At 55.6% G+C, this 21,140-nt stretch overlaps 1 protein-coding gene across 1 annotated transcript in view; it reads right to left on the bottom strand.

Moving 5' to 3' along the window:
• RRP1 (ribosomal RNA processing 1) overlaps positions 1-21,140 on the bottom strand; it is a 154,401-nt gene that overhangs the window by 53,284 nt on the left and 79,977 nt on the right. The gene's annotated exons all lie outside the window — the stretch shown is intronic.

Below are 21,140 nucleotides of genomic sequence, written 5' to 3'. Positions count from 1 at the left end.
GGGTGTGGACCATCGACACAATCCATGTCTACACTGTAAAGGAGCCATGACAGGATATTCTAGTAACGATTACAGCAAACTCACTGGGTGCTTGGTATTTGCAGACCCTGTTGTGAGCATTTTCCATGGACCAAGCGCACTTGCACAAAGGAGGCATGGGGTCCGGCGGGTAGACTCTTACACATTAGCCCCGACTCACTTGTCTGGGGCTGCACGTTCCGGAGATGAGGGGCTGCCCAGGGTCCCACGCAGCCTCCCCCCGCCCTACGAAGCTCCCGAGAATCGTGACCAGCACCATCTAGTGGGAACATGACATGGCCCACGGATGCAAGCCACACTCTCAATTTTATATTCTCTAGCAGCCACATTAAAAAAGCCACAAGAAACAGACAAAAATCATGTAGTCATATTTTATTTAACCCAATTAATCCAAAATATTATCATTTCAACTTCTAATCAATACGAAAGAACATTCATGAAATATCTTACATTTTCTTTTTTTATACTAAATCTTTGGATGCGCCTTTCACAGTGAGCGCACGTCTGAATTCAGAGTGGGCCGGGGGACATGGACCCGTGAGGTGTGGCCCCAGGCGCTGTCTCAGGCAGCACAAGCTTTTTTGATAGGACACTCTCAGGATTGTCTTGCTCCCACTTCCCGTTTCCATTCCCACGGTTTTCAGAGCCTTAAGTTTCACTAGTTCTTCTGCTTCAAACGTCTCTATAAGGATGAATTAATTCCTCCACTGGTGAGTAGGTACAGGGGGTTCAATATTTTATGTGTTTTTTTTCCTAAAGTACTTCCTGATTTAAAAAAAAAAGCCAACTCGTTCTAGGAAATACAATATAATCACTAGTTACAGAATAGAAATTAGATAAAATTATTAAATACTTCCAATTTTCTTTTTCTTCTACAAAATTTGGAAGGAGAAGAAGAAACCAATCACCTTCTGGAAATAAGTGCATCATAAATGACAAAGAATAAATGATGAGTAATTACCATCGTTCCCTTTTCAAGTTTCTTCTTTTCCTCAAAATGTTCTTGTTAAGCCCAGGCAGGCAGCTGCCGGCCACGGCCTGGACCTTGCGAGCCGTCACTTCCCAGGGACCGCGTCCCCAGTGACGCCGGCATTCGCCGTCAGGCACGAAGCTTCTTCATGGTGACCTCGGTGGGAGGTGGGATGAGAGGAGGTGAAGCAAGGCAGGGTCCCATGTGGACACCAAGCTCGGTGCAGCCCGTCGGACCCCAGAGGGTCCACGACCACTGCCAGCACCACCCACCAGCAAGGACGCCGCCGCTCAGGGAAAAGGAAACGCACTTCGGGATGACGCTCCCGCACGAGCTCGGAGGCTGGGGGCCACGCACAGACCGCCGCCACCAGCGTGTGCCTGGCACAACAGGTCTCGACTAGAATGCACGTCACAGAACACGGCCGAACAGTTCCCTTCTAATCCCCTGAAATCCCGTGAGTAATCGGGGCTTTACAAGAGCTCCTGGCAAATAAAGATAGCTTACTGTTCTGGGTGGATGATGTCCTCCCCGGATTCACACACTGAGGGCCTGCCCCCAGGGCCTCAGAAAGAGGCCACATCTGGAAACAGGCTCATAGCAGACATAGCTTGTGAAGACAAGGTCCCCACGGTGGGCCCTAATCTAAGACACACAGACATGCATGTAGGAAGGGCACCACGTGAAGGGGTGGGGAAGACCGTCGTCTGCAAAGCAAGGACCGAGGCCTGGACACAACCTCCCTCCCGGCCCCCAGAGGAAACCAACCCCACAGACACCTGGGTTTAGACTTCTAGCCTCCGGAGCTGCGACCCAACACTCCTGCTACGTAAGCTACTTGGTTACAGTAGCGCTTAACGAACTAACAAACTCACCATTACAGTCTCATCGTAAGACGTTTCTCACTCGTTTCCATTCTCTCTCTCCCTGCCCTCCCCCCACCGCCCACCGTCTCAGGAGGGTGAACTCTGCCGTCAGACCACCAGCCCTGGAAACAATCTTTCCAGCTGTGCACGGACAACACACTGCTAAGTGTCACGCGTGTCACACCCGAAACGTGTGGGTGACCGCTCCCTGCTCCCCTCGTGTCCGCACACAGGGGAGGCCTGGCACCTCTCTACCACGGGCCTGTGGCCTCCCTTCCCTGGTGGAGGTATGAGCAGAGATAAGGTCACTATTGTTAACTAAACCTGTCCTACCAGCTGTGTGACTGCACATTTCCAGGTTCATCTGCAAAAAACCACAGGCGTAGATATGACCTACACACCCACAAACAGCAATAAGCAAAATTGTGACAAAAGGGAACCATGCCCACAGCAAACAGGCCGCGGCCCTGGGAGCCGTGCGCACAGCACCAGACGCTCAGGGCCCACGTGGCACACGGCCCGCTGCGTCCAGCGGCTCCCGCAGCACCAGACAGGCAGCGTCAGAACCCCGCGAGCAGAGGGACAGGTGCCCTTCCTGTCCCCTCCAAGCAGCCACGCACCTGCCACCCAGGGACCTCGTCAGCGAGCGGGCCCTGCTCCTGTCACACTGGTGGCTTTCAGGAAGAAAAGACGCTACTCTGGGATTTGCTGAGCCATGAAATGATTCAGCGGCAAAGAAAATCAGAAGCTGGCACCGACATGTCACCCTGCTCCGGGACGACACACAGACACCCCATTCTGGTGTGGGCTGGCGGAACAGCCTCCGCTGGGCTCCACAGACACGCTGGGACCCCGCGAGCCGCTCTGCTGTAACGCCCCACGCTTCTGCAACCTCGGACAAAAACCACCCGCTGCCCCAGCTCCGGCGCACGGGGGAGAGCGGGGAGGAGCCGAGTCTGCGGACAGACACGCCGGATGCTGGTCCCGCGGCCGCTCGGGACAAGCCGTGCAGAGCTTGACCCTGCTTTCTACTCTCGCTCCCCTGTCTCCAGGAGGCGCCCACCAGCCTGAGTCACCTTCTACGTGCTCTGGTCCCGGGGGCAGCCCGGCCAAGACCCGTGGACGCCGCCCCATGGACAGCGCTTCCCCGCACGCACGTGGCACATGATGTATGCACCCCTTTCTGAAGTGCCTCCACAGTATGCGCTGGCTGCATACCCAGTGGAGTCAAGACCAACCTCCATGGTCTTTCCCCAATGACAAGGCAAACGGCAAAGGTCAGCAATATGACATGGGCTAAAGGAAGTGGGCCACAAGGACAGCGTGCCAGGCGTGACTGTGTTAGAAGCAAGTGCGTGTGCGTCTTAGGTCAGACTCGGGGTGGGGGGAGGCTCCCTAGCAAAGTGACGGCCAGGGTAGAGGATGCCGAAGAACTCACGGGCAAAGACGGGGAGAGTGGTCTCCACGAAGGTGCGTGAAGGCCTGGGTCAGGTGTAGCGGGAGCAGGGCGTCAGTGGGGCGTCACCGCAGGGGATTAGAGCAGAGGGAGCACGGCAGTGAATTCACTGGAGTAACCCAGAGTGGCCCGCCCGGGGCTGGAAGCAGGGGGTTCCACCGGTAAGTGGCTGGGGGAGGGTGAGGGACACGGAGGAAAGGGGGTCCCTGGCAGGGCCTGGGGAGACGGAGGAAGGGTTGTGGGTGCCGGCACAATGGACAGACAGGAAGGACCCGCTGAGCTCCCAGTGCCCACGTGAGAGGCAATGCGCGGTGTGCGGCGGAATGTGCAGGCCTGGGAACCAGAGCCGGGGGGGGGGGTCACCACAGAGCGTGAAGAGAGGCCCAGACGAGCCCCGAGAATAACTCCGGTCTAGACACTGAACAGGCTTTCCTTCCCATTTAGATTCTGGTTCCGAAATCTACACGTGCGACTTCCCCACACTGATGTCAGCGTCGTCTTTTCTCAAACGCCTGCAGTCCCTGCGTGTACCACGCACCGCGTGTAGATGGCGGCTCTTAGCGACAAACACGCCCCACCTGAACGAAGCTGCGCGCATGGTGACTTCGCTGGTTCTAAAACAGCAGGGATCAGCTCAGGTGGACGGATGGCAGGAAGTCAGCAGAAGGCCGAGGTCACTGAGGACAAATTCCGAGCCACATTTGCAACTGCGTCTGAAACTCGTTACAGCGCTTGACAAGGACGAGCTGGGGAGGGAGGGTCTTCTTGGCTCGACTCCCCGAGAGCACATTAGTCTTCCCAGGTGACCTCCGTCACTGCATACACCCAAGTCTGCACGTTCTCTCCCCTCCACCATCGGCAGATCTTATGAGTCACAGTGATGTCTTTAGAAGTCCGCTTGAGTCCAGAAAACTGACCTGGGGCGCCTGGGTGGTTAAGGTCTGACTCTTGGTTTCGGCTCAGGTCGTGATCTCAGGGTCGTGAGATCGAGCCCCACGTCAGGCTCTGAGCTCAGCCGGGAGTCTGCTTGGGATTCTCTCCCTCTGCCCCTCCCACACTGGTGCACTCCCTCCCTCTCTCTGTCTCTCTCTTTCTCTCTCTCAAATAAATAAATAAATCTTAAAAAAAAGAAAGAAAAATTAACCTAACACAGTCCCAGATCAGTCCCACTCCGGGGCTTCTGGCGGCAGCAGAGCCTCTCCGGGGAGACTTGCGGGAACCTACGGACAGGCTCACCTGGACGTCAGCCCACAGTGCAAATTTACACGAGAGACTGGCTTCTGGGAGTGAGAGGCAGCCCAACGAGTGGTGGAATTCACCTGGCACACACCTGGCGCCACTGTGATTACTGTCACCGTCACTAGTAGTTTGATAGTAGTACTGGCTGTATAGCCAGCGTTCGAGATAACGGGAAATCAAAATCCATGCAAGGAACAGAACACCAGCAAGAAGAGCAGTAGATTTGGAAGGAACCGAAGAGAAGTTTGTTTTTTAAAGATTTACGTATTTGAGAGCGAGAGAGGGCGCGTGCGTGCATGTGCACACGGGTGGGGGGGAGGCAGGGAGGGACAGGGAGAGAGAGAATCTCAAGCAGACTCCCCGCCAAGGGCAGAGCCCAACGCGGGGCTCAACCTCACGACCCTGAGGTCATGACCTGAGCCGAAATCAAGAGTTGGATGCCTAACTGACAGTCCCCCAGGCGCCCCAAAGAGAACGGAAGGTTTCATGAGCTGGTTCCACAGCAGACAAGGCCAGGGAGAAGGCAGAGCTGGGGGCCTGAAGAAACCGCCCAGGACACAGCACAAAATGACAGAAAGAGCAGCAGCACAGGGGCGCCTGGGGGGCTCGGTTGAGCGTCTGACTCTGGCTCAGGTCATGACCCCGGGGTCCCGGGATCGAGTCCCTGCATTCGGCTCCCAGCTCCGCGGGGAGCCTGCTTCTTCCTCTGCTGCTCCCCCTGCTTGTGTGAGCTCGCTCTCTGACAAATAAATAAAATCTTTAAAAAAAAAGAGAGAGAGAGAAAGCACAAACAAGGGAGAAGATGCTGGAGGACAGTGCGGTAAAGTCAAGCAGCACTCAACAAACTAACGGCCAGAATTTCTCCAGAATTATGAAAACAGACAACACTTTTATCTCCAGGAAGCACATGGAATCCAAAGCAGGATGAGTTGGAAGAAAGCCCCCCCGTAGTGAGACGGAAGACCGCCAGAGGGAGGGAGCACAGAGTGGCCTGAGAGAACCAGAGACTGGCACAGGAGGCCAGCTGGCGGGACGACCGAGTCCCGGGGCAGCCACCGCGTCGGCCAGAGCACGGTGACGTGACACCATCCAAGTCTCCAAAACGGCCGGACACTCAGTGCCACAGACACCGTGGGTCTCTGCCCAGAAGGCACTGGAGCTGAAGCCAGTAATAAAAATGTGACCTAAAATCGCCGAGCATTTAGGAAGTAAAAGCTCCTTCTGTTTCACTCACGGATTTCACTCGCAGGTCACGGGAGAACAAGGACATCTAAAAGTGCTTAGACCGAGCAGTGAGCGTACTGCAGCCCAAACACATGGCACGCAGCAGAGCAGGGCGGAGACGGGGGGAGCCCGAAAGGCTGACGACAGAAATCAAGTCTGAAAATTATGAAGCTGTGCTTAGAAAAAGTCACGAAAATAAAAAAATAATAATGAGTCAACTCAGTAACCTAGAAAGAGACACGGGAATAAACCCATGGAGCACAGCGAGAAGTGACGTCGGGGAAGACAGAGGAGCCGCAGGGCTGAGCCCAACCGACCGTGGCCTCTTCGTCCACGGGAATAAAGTAATGGAGAGAAACCTGCGCTAAGATGAGTCAAGAAAGCAGAAAAGCAGAAACAATTTTAGAAATGAAAGGAAACTTAATGTCAGAGATTTGAAAACCAAGAAAATACTATGACCTTTGCACCAAGAAATGGAAAATGTGAATGAAACGGGTAACGTGGCGGAGAGCCCCGAGATGACCCCCGTGGGTAACAGCCGTGCGCAACCCCCTCGCCACAGCTTCTCACGGAAGGGGCTCGAGGCGAGTCCTGGCGGACCACGTGTGGGATGAGGCTTCCCAACACCGGGACCTCCTTCCTGCCGTCCCTGCGTGTACCACGCACCGCGTGTAGATGGCGGCTCTTAGCGACAAACACGCTCAGAACCACCACCGGCAACGAGCTGCGTCCGACAATAACACGGGAGTGAGCTTGGAAGGGGGCCTTCCGTCGGGCCCTCGGGTAAGACCTTGTTCGCAGCCTGTGAGAGCCCAGACCCCCGGACCACGGAAGCGGGGGGACGATGCGGGCTGGTGTCACTTGTGACATGGTGACAGCGAGCACATGCAGGTTAGGCCCTGGAAAAAGAAGCTACCAAACTGTATTCAGACAGGACTGGAAACCCTGACAGATCTGCAGCTCTTAACGAGAAGAACCAGGACGCCATCACGGATCCACACAGAGGCCAGGCCGGGACCAAGAAACCACATGAAACACACGACCCTGGTCTTATAGAAGCCCTACGACACAGCACAGGGAGGGGCAACGCCGGCCAACTCAAGTCAGGACACTGGCTTCATCCACACACCAGACCACATGAGGACAGGATGTGATAAAGGACAATTATAAGCCAAACTCCCTTTGAACACAGGTGTAGACAATCCCATACAAAATATTACCCACCAACCAAACACAGTAACGTAGCAAAAATAATACACCACGGCCAAGCTGGGACATTTCCAGGAAGGCAAAGAAGGACTCATGTACCTCACCAATTAACAGATAAATGGAAAAATCATATGTGATCTGCCTAATACATGCAGAAGTCTTTGTAAAACATTTTCAGCAAAATATTCTTAGAAACAAGACAACTTTCTTAAACTGAAAGGGGGCATCTATAGAAAAATAAGCAATCTCTGTTTCTGTAACTTCACTGTTTGGGACAGGTGACATTGCCCAAGGAGGTATATTGATGTCGGTGCCCCTGCCACGCTGTCCCCCGGCCCCCCCATGCAAAGGAACCGCTGACCTCTTGACTCCCCTCCCGGTACGTCATCATCCAATAGGACAGCTTGAAAAGGTGCTCTCACCTCTCTCCCCCACCCCACGTTCATGGTTCGGAGCTTCCCCTGGGGGACAGGAAGCCAGCCAGCCCCCAGAGACGGGCCCCTGGGCTATGCCCATGCCTAACCCTGGCCAGGTCACTTCACGCCGGCAAAGGGTACCTGGAGTACCTGGAGTGTGTGTCCCAGGAGCGTGGCTGACGCCCTGGTCACATGTGACTGTGAGGAGCCTCCAGGGTGGGGTGCATCCCACTCCGGGATGTGGGACCTGCGGCCCGTGTCACTCCTGGCTGGGGCCAATGGCACCTCGGAGTCCCTGGGCACCCAAAGCACGCTGCCTGCCACTGGGCACTGTCCGCTAGGCGGGACCGCTCACCCTTAGTTCACCTGCACCGGCTGGACGGCCCTCGTCACCATCACAGCTGTGTGCCACCCTCCTGCCACCACCGTGGGCACATGCACAAGCTGACCATCCCCTCATGGTTGGTTGGCGTTTTCCTGGTCAGCCCTGGAAGCACCGTGTGTCCAGACAAGTCCGCGGTCCCCATGTTCTCTCCTGAGACCCCCACCCCCACCCCCGGCCTACAGTGAGCTGCCTGCTCTTTTCTCCCTGACAGGCACGGTCTCTGGACCATGCACAGCAGGTGCCCCGGGAAGGTCAGTGAGCCGGGTCTCTGTCGCCCCTCCTGGGTCAGGCTCCAGGCGGTGCAGGCGCTCAGCACCCCGCCGGCCTCTCCAACCACAGAAGCTTTCGAAGCGTCGCTGGAGGCCGCACCGTGTGGGTTTCCTGGTCAGGCTCTTCGGTTCACTGATGATACATCTGTTGGATTCCTTTGCCTGCCTTCTGTCTCTATAATTTTCTCACTGACTCTTTTTCAAAACTTTTGATTTCAGTATAATATACACACAGGAAAGTGCACACATTACAAGAGTGCTGCTCACACTTACACGCACCACACACATCCGTGCAACACGTGGCTCGAGGAAGAAATGCTGCAGCGCCCCGAGGAGCCCGTGCACGTCCCCGCCCTGCCGGACAGCCTCCGGCAACGCTGTGCTTCGTGTGAACAGAACCAGGCGTGTACACCTCTGCCTGGCACGCCTGTGAGGTCCACACATGTGCTTGCACGTGGAACAGCTTCGTTCTCTCCCCACCGTGTGACTATTCCAGAAGTTCCCTCTTCATGTTCTTTGCAGATGGGCATTCAGAGCATTTCCAGGGTTTGTGCACTTAGACCACGGCTGCCGGGACATCCCGCACGGGGGTCCTGATGGTCACGTACTGGTGCGTACACAGGAGTGAACCCCCTCCTGGGCAGGTCCCACCACATGGTCTCCTCCGCGAGGCCCCCCATTTGCTCTACACCTTCCCCAACACTGGGTCTCTCTGCAGCCTTTCCATGTCACAGCCCCTGGTGGGGGGGCCAGCACCTCACTGGGGCTTCATTTCCACGTCTCCCTGATGTGCAGATGAGTCTTTACGCTCTCTCTTTATTTTTCGTAGTCTTCCCACCTCTGATCCCAGGGAGAGCTACGGAGGACTCAGAGCTAAGATGGGGGGGGGGGGCGGGGGGGCACTGTCGGGTGAGCGTCCAACTCTTGGGGTCGGCTCAGGTCATGATCTCAGGGTCGTGGGATCAAGCCCCGCAACGGGCTCCTGGCTCAGCGGTGAGTCTGCTTGGGATTCTCCCTCCCTCTGGCCCCCCTGCTAAAAAATAAAAAGAAGAACTAAGATTTGGAACTGCTTAGCTGTTGTGCCAACAGCGGAAGGGGAAACAGCAGTATTTCCCTAAAATCAGAACAAAACCAGGACGCCCTGTCACATTTCCACGCAACATCGTCCTGAAGGCCCCGGCCTGGCCATGAAACAAGAAGGCACAAGCAAGAGACAAAGCCATCCCCATTCCCGGATGACAGGATGTCCACACAGAAAATCCTAAAACAGGGAGGGGCGCACCTGGCTGGCTCAGTCGTTTAAGCACCCGACTCTTGGTTTCTGCTCAGGTCATGATCTCGGGGTCGTGAGATCGAGCCCTGTGTCAGGCTCCGTGCTCAGTGGGGCATCTGCTGGAGATTCTCTCTCTCCCTCTCTTGGCCCCTCCCCCCACTCACAATCTCTCTCTCTCTCTCAAATGAATAAATCTTTAAAAAAGAAAGAAAGCAGGCCCTAAACACCCACAAATAAATGGCGGGAACTGGAGACTGGCAAGGTGACGGGCTATCAAGACAATACCCAAAATCAAACGCACTTCTGCTCAACACCTAAGTCCTTTTTAGGACTTAGAAAAAAATGTTAATAAAAAACAAAATTTAGAAATGCTGCTTAGAAAAGCAAGAGAAGTCATCAGGGCCCCTGGGAGTAAACTAAGTGCGGACTGCGAGGCAGGCTGAGGAACGAGGGGCCGCACGGGGAGCCACGGACGGTCCACATTAACGACACACAGGCCGTGTTCACGCGGGAGGACCGGCCCGTGACGGCGAAAACGTCCCCCAGTCGATCTACACGGTCCGTGCCCTTTCAGTCAAAGTGCTGACAGTTTTTCATGAGACTTCAGAAGCCGACTTTAACTCCTAACAGACAGAAGCCAAGAGCAGGAATGGCCGGGGGCTCCTGAGACCCCGCAGGAAGGATGAGCACGGACACACGGACCAGACGGACAGAGAACCACACAGAGGGCGCCCGGACACGTGGCCGCAGTGCCACCAGCTGGGCCGGGGGAGAGGGCCGTGCTGAGGACTGCTGTGGACGAGGGGCGCTCCCATGGGGACAGGAGAGCACGGGGCCCCCCACTTCTTGCCACGCACGGAGTCGGCTCCAGAGGGATGAGGGGCCTCCGGGTGGGAGGCAAACCTGAGAACCCCCACAAGAGAATGCGGAGCGCACAGGAGTCCCCCCAGGGCGGGGCAGGGCTCCTCGCCACGTGCAAAAGGCATCACCCAGAAAAGGGAAGATGGATGAATCCACAGGAAATGAGGCCTTTTGATTCATCAGAATAAAGAAGACAGGCCGCAGCTGGGAGGAGGCCCGAGGCACACACGTGATGGCACATAGGAAACGGTGGCACGGAACCGCAGGGAAGGACAGCCCATGAAGGCATTCAGTGCGGGAACACGCGTGGCCCGGCCGTGCAGGGAGGTGCTCAGCAGCATCAGGCAGGCAGTGCAAACCAAGGACACAGCTAGACAGCGCGTGTCGCGTCCATTCCACTTGCGAGAACTGACGGCAGTGTCAAGTGCTCGCCAGCACGTGGACCCCCCGTCCGGCGGCTGGTGGTTGTGCAGCGTGGGACCCGCGTCTGAGGACCGGCGGGGCTGCCAGGCGCACTCCCGTGCCCGAGCCTCGCCCCTGCCCCGCCCCCCGTGGCTGCACCTGCAGCACGCCAGCACCCGAGGGGGGTCCAAGGACACGGGTCGGAATTAGGGGTGCTGTCCCGCCAGCATTCAGGCACAGTTTGTAAACATTTTTCGCAGACTTGAGGAGGGCCTCCTGCAAGCACATGGAGACACGTGGGGCTCCCATTCCCTGCCGGACACGGACTCTTGGTGCCACCTTCTCTTCCCCTCCACGCGCCGTCATAGAACCCCCACCCTGCTCCCAGCAGCCGTGCTTGAGACGGACGGACATTTTCGGTTTTCATCCGCACGCGAGACCTTAGATTTCCATCATCCACGTTTTTGCTTCTCGTGGATTTTGTCCTCGTTAGCTCAGTTACTTTATTTCAAAAATTAAACAAATGTTGTAGACTAGATGTTGTAAAAATTGTAACCTATAGGCTGAATTCGGGCAGCAACATTTTTTATTTGGTCTACAGTTTGTTGCAAATAAATAACTGCATACAAAAACCCAGATTTCTGCCTTGTCCTCGGGGACCAAAGATCTACTTCCTCTAGTCATGCACCGACCTGGCCATGTCGGCTGGGGGTCACGCTGGCTGGGGTTCAGTGGCCAAGGGTCAGTGCTCAGTGCTGGGGGTCAGCGCAGGGGGTGAGGGCTCAGTGCTGGGGGTCAGTGTTAGGGGTGAGGGCTCAGTGCTGGGGGTCAGTGCTGGGGGTCAATGCTCAGTGCTGGGGGTCAGTGTTAGGGGTGAGGGCTTAGTGCTGGAGGTCAGTGCTGGGGGTCAATGCTCAGTGCTGGAGGTCAGTGCTGGGGGTCAATGCTCAGTGCTGGGGGTCAGTGTTAGGGGTGAGGGCTCAGTGCTGGAGGTCAGTGCTGGGGCTCAATGCTCAGTGCTGGAGGTCAGTGCTGGGGGTCAATGCTCAGTGCTGAGGGTCAGTGTTAGGGGTGAGGGCTCAGTGCTGGAAGTCAGTGCTGGGGGTCAATGCTCAGTGCTGGAGGTCAGTGCTGGGGGTCAATGCTCAGTGCTGGGGGTCAGTGTTAGGGGTGAGGGCTCAGTGCTAGAGGGTCAGTGCTGGGGGTGAGGGCTCAGTGCTGGGGCTCAGTGCTGGGGGTGAGTGTCTGGGGGTCCGTGTTGGGGTCATGCTGGCTGGGGATCGGTGCTGGGGGTCCTGCGAGCACACATGAGAGAAGAGGCCTTGGCCATCACTTCTGTCCACGTAGCCGTCCGCCTGTCTCACACCTACATTTCCCCAGGCTCCCCTTCCTGCCTGGTCTCTGTTAGAATTTGTGTTCACAACTTTTATGTAGTTTTATTTACCAAAAAAGAAACGCGTGTACCCAATAACTCCCTACACTGGAAAGAAAGGAAGCGAAGAGCACAAAGCAGCTGGAGCTCCGGGAAAGCAGCGCACAAGCCCGGAGCCAGGGGTGACCTGCGGGCCGCCACTGCGTTTTCTAACACATCCAGAACCCAGGTTATAGCGACACACACCTCGACTCACACAACTGAAAACAACCGCTAACGTGTGCTAACGTGTGCGCTCTGAACTCCACGACCCTGGAAGTCCCTGGTTCCTTCCTAGCACCAGCCACTTTGCTGTCCGCTACCAGCTCACCACCGGGTCCGGCAAAGACCTGCCATGACCTCAGGGCTTTTTCTAAAACAAAACCAAAACACTACTCATGCCACGCAATTATTAACACTGGAAGATTATTTTTGCCACGTCCTTCCACTTTTGTGGAAGTCACTAAACGCTGTCTGTGAGGCGGTCACGGGGCTTGGACACTCAGACAGCCCTAGAGGGAGAGAGAACCGGCCGCGCAGCGGCAATGTGCCCTCCACACACAGCTGGGTCTGAGGGGCGCCGGGCTCCCAGGGTGGGGGCAGTCCCAGCCGGACCCCCCCCAGCTGAGACTTTCTCAGGGCTGCATGAGAGGTTCTCCCTCCCCAGCCCTCCAGCATCCCCGTCTCCTCTCACAGTGTCAGGCCAGCACGGTGGCCCCAGGGTCCCCCAGAGCCCCAGTGCCCCTCAGCCTCCATAGCCTCTCCCAGAAAACCTCCTGTACCTCTCTTTTTGGCACCTACTTCCTTCATCACCCAGACCTACACACTCTCCATTTAAGAACTGACTTCTGGCTCGTTTTGGCAAAAATGCTATTAGGCCTTATTTTGCAAGGTACACCAGTCGACAGACTCCTAATGAAAAGCACATTCATTCAATGGCTCCAGTTAGACTTGGACAGTGGTCTCCAGTAGAAACCAGTCCGTGGAGCGCCAGACCAACCACTGGTGCACCCCTTATGCTCGTCCCCAGGACAGCCCTGCATCTCGCTCCCACCAGGCGCACAAGGCAGCCGAGCACACACACACGTGAGTTTGCATAACCTGACTTTCCCCAGTGCAACATCATATCTAGCATGTATCTGTTTCCACCATCTCAGATGGGGACTTCTGATCCCCAGTTCACCGAGTATAGCCTTCTAGAAGTAAAAAGTTTTTAAATGACTACTTACATGAAGCCAACCACTTAGTTTCAAAAATGAAGATTTTTCATACATTGAGTTTTCTGAACATCAAAGTGCTTTGGATTCAAGAAAACCTTTCATGTCTAGAGTCACCATCTGCTAGCTGAGCAATCCCACCAGGCCCTCCCCGCTCAGTTTCTCCATTCGTGTAATGGGGCGAGGCCACTGTGCTCACAGGGCTTTTCCAAGAATCAAACAACATAATGTGCACGTGAGACACCTCACAGAGGTCGTTGTCGTAGCTGCTGTCACGGGACAATATGCAAAGCCTCGGTGACCAGGCAGGGGACACTTTTAGTGTCGGCATATGCTCATAAAGTCTTCAGGTCAGCCAACAACGTGAAGAGGAAAAGGGCTCCAGAGCGGAGCTCCCCCACTAGTTTCCCACCATCGGGGAAAGACACCCAGCTGAAGGTACTTCCTAGCAGCATACAGCTTTTTACTACTGCTCGCGGTAGAATTCATCACGTACCAATTTCACTCCCCACCCACTTTCAGAAAGGTATCCAGAAGATCCACATTAATAATGCACGGCCTCCCCGCGTCGCCTGGGGACAGGCCTCTCGGCTGCTGGCACACTGCTCCCACCGCGCGCCCAGCCTCGGTTCTGAGCCCTGTGCAAGAAGGCCGCCTGTCACGTCTCGGTCTGCCAGCACCAGCAGCAAAGATGTACCTTACCTGCGACCCTTTCCCAGCTACACTCGGGAAGGGACAGCGGTCAGACCACAGCGTCCATGGCCAGTGAGACTCTAGCCTGCAGTGAGAGCGGAGGTCGGCCTCCCCCCACCCCACCCGCCACCTCCCTAATGATCGCACAGATGCCCTCCCAAGATTACACGCTCTCACACTGCAGTCCACAAAGATAATCCAAACGTGGCAAATTCTTCTAATAACCGAAAGGAAGGCTATCCAAGCACGAAGCACTAATGCGTTTGCCTAAAATGCAGGATTCTGAAATTAGTAATTTGCGATTAATGTTAAGGTCATTACAAGGTAGTTTTAGGAAGGACAGAGTAAGTCACAGACATCTTGCTTTACAACTTGAAACAACTCATTTAAAGCCTCAGACATTCTTTGGTTAACCAAAAGTAAAATCCGTGAAATTTCTGAGCAATTGCTTTACAAAATTCAGTCCAACCTTACTGTAACCTCAATTTCTCAGTAAGACTGAGTAACTAAAGATCTTACCTTATACAAATCATTTAAAAGGAAACGGACAAATGTAGCCACTCATGTCCTTTGCTCTGTAAATATCAATCAGCCACAACTTCTACCAGTAAACTGTTTGAGTTCTGACAAGGCCAGGGATGAAAGAAAGGGCTGGAGGCGGAAGCTACTGCTTTTGCCAGATTTTGACGGTGATGGGGGGCTGCTGCTGGCAGTGAGGGCACCTGGTCTACACCGCAAGTGTGCCCTCTCCTGTCTCCCATGTTAAGTCAGGCTGAAAGTCAACAGAAGGTGTGCACTTCAGGGATAAAATGTGATTGGACAAGTTAACCAGACTCTCCCCCTTCAAAAAACCCAGTAAATTTGGCTCTTGTCAACACAACTTCTGTTTTTCATTTTCCCTGTTTACAAGGATTTCAATATTTCCCTCCTACCTCTGATTTGACCCCAGATGAAAATGCATGGACTTTCAACAGATGGTGGGGTCTCAGAAGATGGGGGCCCATGGATCTTAGTTTAAATCTGACCATGCTGATCTGTGACCTAGCCTTCAGCAGGTAACGAGACCTCTGTTCTTGCAGACCGCTCTTTTCCAAGGCTGGAGGGAGCACACAGGCCACGGGCTACATATCAGGGTGATCTCAGCTAACGTGGGAAGCAGGAGTAAAAATGGACAGCCCAGATCACCTTGGTGATCTTTCTACCTTTCTAAATAAAACAACTGCTTTGTTTGCTCCCGGCGCTGGCCCACAGACTTGCGTTTGGGCCAGGGAGCACTCAGGCCGGCGCTGAGCCTGCCACGTGGGCCAGCCCAGGGCCGAGGGCACCCTCCCTGGAGGCGGCTGAAGCATCCTTCATGCACCTTCCCTGACCGTCTCACAAGCCTGCCTCCCCCCCTGCTCCCACACACGCCTCAGCTTACTACAAAGACCCAGACCTCTTGGTAGAGATTCCCCAGGTGGGGCCACCCAGGCGCGTGAACAGCGAGCTCCGGCTGAGCACGGCTACTATGCATACACATGACATTTGGTTTGACACAGTAAGGCGACTATACCTTCCAGGGCCAAGAAGAGGCCCTTCCCATCCTGACCATCAATCCTATGTAGCCTCTCTTTTAAACAATGTAATCATGGAGATCCCTAAGGGTGACTGAGTAATGGATACAGAAGTGAGCCGTAACAGGCTAATTCTAAAACTTTGAAGGGGATGGGGGGGTAGTCTAGAAAAGGGGGAGGGGGCAGCAAGGAAGTGATCAAATTAGAGAATGTTCAGAATCTGACTGAGACCCCTTACGAACCGTTTTAGCAGAGAAGCGCGGACTAGTAACCCCTAAGTGACTGTCACCAGCCTGCAGAGCTGTAACCTGGAGCATGGGGGGCAGGGGGGTTCCGGGTGTAGCCCCCACACCCGGCCCCACCAGCATGAGCACACCAGTGGTGGACTTGGGCTCCCCGGGATGACTGTCTCTTCTCAGATGGGCGGCTGCTTCCCATCCCAGACTCTGAAGGCCAGCGGTCCTCATTTTTCCTTCTGTTGAGATCATATTTCCTACAAAAAGGAACCTACCTGCTTAAGAATTCCCTTCCACAAGACTGTTCATATTGTGCTTTAAAAAAAAAAAAAAAAGGCCCAGGAAGCCATGTATAAAAGCATTTTCCCTACTGCACTGAACTTCTCTCAAAGTTAAAAAAAAAAAAAAAAGCCTGCACAATTTTTCAAGGTAGCTTTAACTGCTAATAATCCTCCTTTCCAGGGTCCTGGGGGTGGCCCTGGGGGTGAAGGTGGCTCTGGCCCCAAATAGCTCTTGGATCACTGACTGACCCCATCACTTGACTGGAACGGTGGAAATTCACAGTCGGCCTTGGTCCAAACGCCAAAGTCAAATCTGAAAACTCAGCACACGCCACCCTCTTTGCAGCCCCACCTGCAGCCCTCCCCTCCAATTGAGCAAAAAGTGAAACTAAGCCTGGACCACGGCTTGCGGGGTCAGGGGCGCCGTGCGGATCCCGGGTCCTCAGCGCCCGCGAGCTAGGCAGGGGGCCTTGTCGCGTCCGCGGAGGGAGCAGAGGTGCCCCAGCAAAGTCCGCGGGGAGGTGGGGGTTGCGCTCTCGCTCATCTCGGTCCGCCCAGCCCCTCCCGGGGCGCCCCCTCCCCCGGTGGCTCCCCGCTCCTCTCCACCACCCCTCGGCCCCCACCCCTGGAGGCTGCAGCGGCCTGAGGGGGGCGGACGGGGAGGTGTCCTGGGCCTCGGCCGGACAAGGCACCGGGGAGGCCAGGGGTGCGGGGAGGACCCGGGCCCACGGACCACCCCGAGCCCCCCCATCCCGCCCGGTACCCCCGCCCGGTCCTCCCGCAGGCCCCGCGCCGGGCAGAGCGCAGCCGGCCCACTGCGGCGCGGGGCCAGCGGGCCCGGGGCCGACCTCGGGCGTGGGCCAACCTCGGGCAGAGGAGAGACCTCAGGCGGCGGGGGCCGGGGGGGGGGGGGGAACGACCTCGGGCGGCGGGAGGGGGGTCCGACCTCGGCGGGGGCCGCGCCGCTCACCTGCAGCCGCCGCCACCTGCTCGTCGCGCGCGCGCGCGGCCTCGGCGTCGCTTCCGCGGCCACTCCGGCCGCTGCGCTCCGGCCCTGGGCGCGCCCGGCCCTACGTCGGGCCTCAGCGAGTGCGGCGCCCGCCGCCCCCGGCCCCCATCCCGCCCCGCCCGGCCCGCCGCCCTCCGCCCTAGGCCGCGCCGCCCCGCCACTTCCTGTGCGCGGCGATCCCACAGTTCCGCCGGCGCGCGGGGAGGGGGTGGGACACGCGGGGGGGACACGCGGGGACACGCGGGGGGGGGTACGCGGGGGGGGGGGGCCGGGGGGACACACGGGGAGGGCTCAGATGGACACGTGAGGGACGGGGGACACGTGGGGGGGACGCGGGACAGTGGGGAGGTCCTGGCCGGGGGAGGGTGGGGGTACAAGGGGGGGCGCCGGCGGGGAAGGGGCCCTGGCAGAGGTCGGGGGAACGGACGCGTGTGAATCCGGGGCGGGGACCGGAGCCGGCTGGGCACGTGGGTTGCGGGACCAGCCAGGCCGATCAAGGGGCGGGACTGACGCAGGGAGGGGACCAGGCGGGGGGCACAGTATGTGGGGGGCGGGGAGACAGCACCGCGGGTCAGGCGACCCCGCGAGCCCCCCATCTCCCTGGGGTCCCCCCACCCCCGCTTGTTTCCGGGCGTGAGCTCCTCCCCTAGCCTGGGTCACTACAGGCCTACAGGCGGGGGGGGGGGGGGGGGGGGGGGGGGGGTACGGCCGCCGCGGGGTGGGGGGGGAGGGTGGATCGGCGCACGCGTCACAGTGGGGACAGTCCTGGGAGCCGTGGTTCTGCGGGAGGACAGATTTCGGAACCACGTGCAGCGCCCTTTGACTTATTTATAGTTGGCACCAGGCTGGCAACATTGTATCGATTTGACCCTGGAGGAAGGACCCCCCGGAACTGGGGGGACGGTGGTAGCCTCGACCCGGCCTCGCTAGTGTACCCCGGCTCCCGGGTCACTGACCGCTGTCCCCTCTTGCCTGAAGAGCGTCCGAGCTGGACAGGGTTGCCTGAGTTCCCCCACGGAGCACCTGCTGGTGGCCGAGCCTGGAAACCGCCCCAGGGAGGGCAGCCAGGCGGAGGGTCATCTCCACTCCGTTTTCTCCAGTCGGTACTTCGCCTGACCCGCCGCCTGTTCAGGTCCTCAGATGAAGCTGGACTCCTGAACTTGGACTGGTTTCACTGGAAAACTATTTAAAATACCAGGCGCTGTTACAGTCAGCTGTGTCTTATTTTAAACCTCCTCCCATTATTTCAGAAAACACTTGGACTAAAATAAAATAAAATACACATACATGCACCTGTTCTACTCACAACTCCCTTATTCTTGAAAAAGAAGTTATGGTTTGCAGTGTTGGTGGAAATGTATTACTCGTAAAACCTTGGAGCCCACACTGCGTCTTCTAGTTGTCTTGTCCTACAGGTAAATTCCCACAGGCACCTGCAGATGTGCATAGAAGGATGTTCTGACTTACAGCATATAATTAACAAAAATCTGAAAACGACCCATAGACACCTGGTTCAATAAACACCAGCATATTCATTTAGTAATATTTTTAATTTAGAACACTAAAAAGTTAATGTGGTAATTCTACATATGCTGATATTACATAATCTCCAACATTTGTTAAATTAAAAAAGAGAGAGAGTGAAGATGCAGGGCGATGTGTATACAAGGATCCCTTTCCTGTATTGGAAAGCAGTATATGCATCTATACATCCAGAAAACTTCTGGAAGGATAAATGTGAGACTGTTATCTGAGACTTATCAGCTGGACAGAAGTAAGACAACTTTATTGTTACTAGGTAGTAATGTTTAAATTTATCGTGTGCACACGTTTTATAAATACTTTTAAAAAAACTAAATGTACCTCACCATTTAGACACTTGATGGCCACTTAATAGTTACTTTGAACTTTTAGATCAGCTCAAAATACTGTATCTGTCTCAAAAGAGTAAAGCATCACCATTGTAATCTAATCTATATTCAGATAGAATCTATGATCATTCAGACCTAAGCTAGCAGGAATTTGCATCTGGAAAAGCAGAGTAAACATTTAAACAGAACTTGGAAGTCAGCCAACCAGCCCTTAACTACTTACTGGGCCCTGTGCAGAGCGCGCACTCAGACGGATGGGAAACAGGGTTCTCACTCAGATTACTGAGTTTATTATATGCGTGCATGATTTCACCTACTTATCAAAACACAGCCCCGAGGTGGGCACCACAGCACATTTGGAGAGACGGAGGCCCGGCGAAGCTCCGCGTCTCAGCCACGCGTATGCAGCAGGCCATGGAGCGGCAGAGCCTGGCTGAGACCCTGACTCAGCCGCAGTTCGGGACTCCACAGGGCCCTGGACACGACGGTTTCTGGGCTGGGAGAGACACTTGGGTCCCCAGCCGCCTACAGGAAAATGAGGCAAGGACAAGCCCTACCCGGAGTGTTAGTTGGCGCACATTGGCAGAGAAGGGCTTTCTGCATGACTGAGAAGGGAAGGGTATCTGAGTGCCCTCCACGAGTGTGAGTTAGGTCCTGAGACAGGACTCCCCATTCATTATTTGCTCTAAATCTCAAACCAACTTGCTTGATCCCATTTCACAGGTAAGTAAACCAGAGCCTGGAGGTGGTCCTAAGATCAAAGGGCAGACAGCTACCTACCTCCAAACCTAGAAGCAGTCTTTCCAGTTTGGAGATTCTGTCTCATTGGAGAACTTCCCCGGTCAAGCCCTACCCAAGGCCTGCTCGAGGGCACGGATGCCAGTATGGGTGGGCGCCAGGTGGGTCTGGACTGAGGAAGGCTTCCCGGGGCAGCTGGACACGGACGTCAGGTTGTTGTCCCTCCTGGGGAACTGAGACCCAAGGCTGGGAGCTTAGCCTGTGATCTTGGTCAGGGACATGACCCATTTGGGTCTTCGTTCCCTTTCCTATAAAACAAGGTTCCCACCCCCAGACTTCCCTGATTCCCAGGAGTGTGCCAAGAGAGCCATGGCCGTAGGGCTAACTCAGGCCTTTCTAAAAGTCTAAAGTTTAGGGGTGCCTGGGTGGCTCAGTCGTTAAGTGTCTGCCTTCGGCTCAGGTCATGACCCCAGGGTCCTGAGATCGAGTCCCACATCGGGCTCCTCGGCTGGGAGCCTGCTTCTTCCTCTCCCACTCCCCTGCTGTGTTCCCTCTCTCTCTGGCTGTCTCTCTGTCACATAAATAAAAAATAAAATCTTTAAAAAAAAATAAAAAATAAAAATAATAAATAAATAAAAAGAAGTCTAAAGTTTATATTTACCCAAGATGTAGAAATTTACCAAAACTGAAGATAATAACTTTCCTAGAAATTAACTCCAGCAGGTTAGCCCTGGCCTCAAATGGACAGATGTTACATGTTTTTAATTAATACATAGCAGGAAAACAATGGTTACAGGTGCAAGGTTTTCAGGAGACAAATGACTGGTAGTAGTAGTAGTAGCACTATTATTAGTATTCTAAGTGGGCTCCATGCTGAGCTTGGAGCCCAACACGGGGCTTGAACTCACGACCTCAAGATCAAGACCTGAGCTGGGATCTGGAGTCAGACGCTTAACCAACGGAGCCCCACAGGAGACAAATTATTTTAGAAATGGGCTCTCTAGGGGTAAAAACTCTAAAAGGGATTTTTCACGGCTCAGGACACACTAGCACCCTGTCCCGAGGTGGTATTGAGAGACGTGTTCAGCCAGCAGGTCCTGAGTCACATAAGACGGTAAGGGCACATGCTGGTGGAGAACACAAGGCCTAAGCCACCTGGAGGTCAAAGTCAAGGTCACGGGAGTGGGTGAAGCCAGCGCCCTGCTGAGGACAGACCTCGGGCAAACGTCCACACGTGGGGAGTCCCCTGTGCAGGGATAAAGCACTGGGTTTGCATCCGGACTCATACTAGCTATGCAGGTGGGTGCCCCACCCCGCCACGTGAGGATAAAAGTAACTTCTGGATGCAGCGGCCGAACCGTGGGGATCGAGGGCCTGTGACCTGAGCGCGGGACCTATTTTGACGAGAGCCACCCAGCTGATAGCGGTGGACTGTCCTCAGCATCCCTTAGTGAGTCCCTGGGTAGAGTCAGGGGTAGAGGAGGACGGCAGCTGAGCCAGAGGGAGGGCAGGGAGCAAAGAC

The sequence above is a fragment of the Ursus arctos genome, unplaced genomic scaffold (assembly GCF_023065955.2).
Source record: "Ursus arctos isolate Adak ecotype North America unplaced genomic scaffold, UrsArc2.0 scaffold_4, whole genome shotgun sequence".
Taxonomy (NCBI): domain Eukaryota; kingdom Metazoa; phylum Chordata; class Mammalia; order Carnivora; family Ursidae; genus Ursus; species Ursus arctos.
The sequence above is the reverse complement of the archived record's forward strand: the minus strand, read 5'-3'. Positions and strand labels throughout refer to the sequence as shown.